This window comes from Primulina huaijiensis, chromosome 5, assembly GCF_012295235.1.
Source record: "Primulina huaijiensis isolate GDHJ02 chromosome 5, ASM1229523v2, whole genome shotgun sequence".
Taxonomy (NCBI): domain Eukaryota; kingdom Viridiplantae; phylum Streptophyta; class Magnoliopsida; order Lamiales; family Gesneriaceae; genus Primulina; species Primulina huaijiensis.
In genome coordinates this window covers 2,961,464-2,967,095 of record NC_133310.1, presented here as the reverse complement: position 1 = coordinate 2,967,095, position 5,632 = coordinate 2,961,464, and positions in this window count along the sequence as shown.

Sequence of the window (5,632 nt, the reverse complement as noted above, 5' to 3'; positions counted from 1 at the left end):
ATATCCGTATTGAATTTTAGGATCTCGTAATTAACTAACTATTGAAAAGATAACAAATTATTTATAAAGAGTTATTAAATAAAGATAAAATTGAAAAGTTGTTTGTATAATTGATATTTTCAATGAATTCTTGAAATGTGTCTGGTTAAATAAGTCTATAGGCTAAAAACATTTTTTTAAAATGTTTTTTTTAAATAAAGCATTTGGTTACAAAAAGTTATTTTAAAAGAGTGAGTCTCATGTGAGACCGTCTCACGGATCTTAATATGTGAGACGAGTCAATCCTACCAATTTTCACAATAAAAAGTAATACTCTTAGCATAAAAAGTAATATTTTTTCATGGATAACTCAAATAAAGATCCGTTTCACAAAATACGACCCGTGAGACCGTCTCACACAAGTTTTTGCCATTTTAAAAAACATTTGTTTTAGAAGCTTTTTTTTTTGACTATTTTTTTTAACGATACATTTGTTTTAGAAGCTAGACTCTAAAGTTTCTATTTTTATTTCTATTTTAAAATAAAAATAGTATTTTTACATTTATTCCAACGTTAAAATTGTTTTTTTTAATAAAAATACTTAAAAGCTGAATTTATCTAAAAAAAAATTTAATCTACAATTTTTATATTCAAACTTGTTTTGTGAAAAAAACAAAAGAGACGTATATGGAAGGAAAGTAATAATAAATAAATATTAAAAAAATACACAAAACAAGCTGATTGGGCAGGTGCAACAGTGTTATCTAGAATAGCCACATGCCCAATTTATGCGAGTACACCGAGGGAGGGACATTGCGGCTCAATTATTGCTCCATACATCAATATCAAGCAATATACAATAATGGTCTTATAATGTCAATCTCATACCTACCTCATATACATATAAATTGATGTGTTCGCGAAGATGGTTGTGGGGTGGTGTGAAAAGTAAATAAATCACAGTTTTATTTTGTTATTGTATTTTCATTTTAATTTTGTTATTGTACTTTCTCTCTTTAAATTACATTTTTTACGGTTTTAAATTACAGTTTTATTTTTCCAATGTATTTTCTCTATTTAATTTTGTAGGTAATTCTTCAAATAATTTACCAACTTGTCCCACCATTCTTGATGAAGAGGCAGATGATCCTGAAAAATGTGTCTGAAATATTGCTTACTCACTGATTTTACATTGATCTGTTTAAGTTCTGATGAGTTATTTTTGGGGATGTCAAGACTTTTTTTTGGAGAGCTAGTAATTTTTTTTATGTAATTCATTATGTCGTGAAAATACTTTGTTTGTTATTATTAATTGTGGTCGAAGACATGAATTAGTTTTCTATTGTGTTGTATTTATAGGCTTGTTTGTTTCATAATTCAGTCATGTGATAAGTAGATTACTATTTTCATTTAAAAAAAATTCGGGTCTCGCAGGTTTACCCGGCCCCATTTCGTATTTGGGGTGGGGTGAGTTCGAAGAATATTTAATCGGGGTGGAGGCGGGTAATGTGTCAAAGTTTTCTTCATGGGACGGGTCTTGAGTTTAGCCATACCCGCCCCATTAACATCTCTAAAAATAGTATGATTGTTCTCTAAGGGATATGGGAAAAACATCAGCAGATTGACGCGCACATCCCCGAACTCATGGGCCTAACAACCCTATCCACTAATATTCAAGTAGGTGTAATCTACGCTGTCACAAGTATAAAAAAATAAAGTTACATATTTACTAACGATTATAGATTTTGTATAGTGATAAGCAATTGATACTAACACATTGAATTAGTCCAATCTAATCAAATGTTTGATTACAATTATGCATATTTATTATTTATCTTATATATATAATCATTAATTATTTATCCCACATTAATCAAATAATTCAAATAATTATGATATCATCATTCATATATTTCTTTATTTATATTATATTTATTAGTTATTGAAATGATAAAATTTCTCAAATTTAATTAATCATCGATCTGATCCATATTTTAAGTGGAAAGTAATGTTTTTGACGTATAAATAATATTTTTCATATATTTGGTCGAATATGATATATATATCACAAAATTAATCTATAAGATGATCTCACATGAGTGTTAATGTTATTATTTAATCAATAATATTTTATATCATACTCAAATGTTTTAATAATCAAAATATTATTTATAAGGACGCATAGTGAAGAAGTGGCAAAATATGATGTCGTGATTGCTTTAAGTCAGACAGCTCACAGGCTTCCTAGCTATTCCTGGACGGCAAAAACTTGTGTGAGACGGTCTCACGGATCGTATTTGTAAGACGGATCTCTTATTTGGGTTATCCATGAAAAAATATTACTTTTTATGCTAAGAGTATTACTTTATATTGTGAATATGGATAGAGTTGACCCGTCTCACAGATTAAGATCCGTGAGACGGTCTCACATGAGACCCACTCTTCCTGGACTCCTTCAATTTGGTAAGTTGACCACACACCACACAAACATTTCACTCTTAGGATCTATCATCCAAAATACTAAGGATATTAGAGATGTTATAGATCATATGATTAAAGTATAGTGGATGAAATTGAAGATGACATCATGAGTCTTATGAGATAGAAAGATGCTTGCGAGATTGAAATGAAAATGTTATAAGACTGCTATTTGTCCATCTATGTTTTATGGCTTGGAGTGTTGGATCACTACAGGGCTACATAAGCATTAAAAGTGGGTTTTTTTTTAAAATAATTTAATTTTAAAAAAAATGTAAAAAAAAACATTTTCAAAACTACTGCAATCCGCGCTTACGGAGCGCGGATGATGCTCACGTGGAGCAGCGTCCGCGTCTCGTAAGCACGGACGCTGGTCCACGTAAGCGACGGAATATTTTAGCGACGGAATATATATAAAAGTCGTCGCTCATTAGCGACGGTTTCTTAAACCGTCGCTAAAATGAATCAGCGACGGTTTCCAAAACCGTCGCTCATTTTAGCGACGATTTTAATAGAATCAGTGACGGTTAAACAACTGTCACTAATTAGCGACGGTTTTTCAACCGTCGCTAAATGCTGAAATACCATAATTGTATCAACAGCGTGCACATGTACGCCTCGGATAATCTTAAAATTTCAACGGCTTGCAACTTTGCAGCGTGCAATATACGATGCAGAAAGAGAATTTGCGCGCTGCGAAAAGCCATTTTTGTTGTAGTGAAGATAGAGGAAAAAACAGACAATAATTTCATCAAAAAAAAAAGTTTTTTCAGGAACCTCTACTATTCAACCTAGTTTATTCACTGATTCAGGGATGACTGACTTTGGTTTGTTTGGTCAGCAGGATTTTACGACTCGGTCTTGGTCGAACATACACAGTTTTACAAATTTGCTTAATGTTGGTCCACAGCATCTTGTACATGACATTCGACCACAGAATGATGTTGAGGAAAATGAACAACATTCAATTGAGATATCCCAGTCTTGATGAATTTCTTGTTTGTTTTTTTCTCTGTTTTCACTACAACAAAAATGGCTTTTCGCAGCGTATATTGCACGCTGCAAAGTTGCAAGCCGTTGAAAGTTCAAGATTATCCGCGGCGTACATGTGCACGTTGTTGATACAATTATGTAGTAGGTATTTCAAATTAGCGACGGTTTTAAAATTGAATCAGCGACGGTTTTTAACCGTCGCTAAAATTAACGACGGTTTATAAACCGTCGCTGATTTAATTTTAGCGACGGTTTTTATTATATTCCGTCGCTTACGTGGACGAGCGTCCGTGCGTGGACGAGCGTCCGTGCTTACAAAGCACGGGCGCTGTTCCACGTGAGCAGCGTCCGCGCTCCGTAAGCGCAGATTGCAGTAGTTTTGAAAATATTTTTTTTTACATTATTTTTGAAAAAAAATTTAAAATTAAATTATTTTTTTAAAAAAAACCCATTAAAAGTCGATAGTAGAGATGTGGATGTTAAAATGAATGTCTGACAAAACTTGTAAGGATAGAAGTAATAAGGAAAGTATTATGAAATATTTAGGTATAACCCACATAGATGATAAGATTGAAGAGAGATGTCTAACATGGTTTGGTCATGTGAAGAGGAGACCAAACATGGTCCCAATCCGACATATCTTAGATTGACATGTTAATGAAAAGAGTAGAATGAGAGGTAAACAATTGAAAGCTTAGATAAAAGTAATTAAAGATGATATCTTATATCTTCGTTTAAGAGATAGCGTGTGAGAAATCATGTAGCTTGAAGAACTAATATCTATATAGTCGACCCCACAATTAACAAAACACGCTTAGGATGATTGGGAGTAAATTGTCAAAGTAATAATTCCATTACTAACTGAACGATATAACACCCAGACCACTGTACAAATTAAATAATTTGATGTTATACCATGCAATTATCAGTCATTTTTAGTAGAGATGTCAAAATGGACTGGCGGGGCGGGCCAGCCCGCCATTTTCGCGGCCTCTAAATGGCCAACCCAGCCCAACCCACCTTGGGCCGACCCGCTTATTTTTAACCCGCTTATTTTTTTAAGATAAAAATACTAAACAATATCGCAGTAAACATAGAAGAAAAATATATTTCAGTCAAATAATTTCGTAAAATACTTAAAAACATTGAAATAAGAAAATAAGAAAGCATCAACATAATCCATAAAAAGTAAAGTGTTTAAATCAAACATGAAGATTGAGATATGGAAGAGAATAGAAAGTCGAGGAAAGAGACGATTGTAAATTTAGAAAATATTATGTGTTCAACAATACACATAATTATCAAACCTCCGCTGGGTCCACAAAATTTCACTACAACACGTCGGACTTCAAACGAAACCACTCTTAGGTTCACAAACAACTGTTATGCTTAAAAATTATTTTAAGATTCATGAATAAAATTTACAAAAATTTCTTCCCTTTAAGATTCATGAATAAAATTTGCAGAGATTTCTTCTCTTTAAGATTCATGAATAAAATTTACAGAGATTCAGATTTTATCAGAGTGAGTAATGGAAGCGAGGCCAAGGAGGAAAAAAAAAAAGAAATAAGATAAGAGAGTGATGAAGGCGTAAGAGATTTATTCTAATTTTTATATAAAACTTAAAAATATATATAAAAAAAATTCTACCCTAATTTGGCGGGCCAACCCGCCCCGTTTGGGCTCGACCCATCTTGGCCCGCAACCCAAACGGGCTCAGCCCATTTAGCCCGCCTCCAAACGGGCTGATATTTTATCAACCCAACCCGCTCAATTTTTATAGCGGGGCGGGCCGGCCCGACGGGCCTGACCCAATTTGACAAGTCTAATTTTTAGCATAATATGTGTTCGATATTTAAAATAGTTTGCCTAAAAATTCAAATTTTTTTATTTTTAAAATAATACATCCTTCTTTTTTCCCCGATATTTCAAAATTAAACCAAAAACCATGTGATGGATAGTTCAAAGGTCGAAGTATACCTTAGTACAAAGCTGTGGATGCTTGCTAGTAAAACATTTTGCTCTATTATTCTATTTTTATTCGATTCAAGTTACAAATATAACATTTAGAAATAGAAAAAAGGAAATATTTTTTAACTTATTGTGTTATTTTAAATAATTTAGAATCTGAAATATAACTGGTAGCAAATTAAATTTTTTTAAAACTGTTTTGTCTCATAAC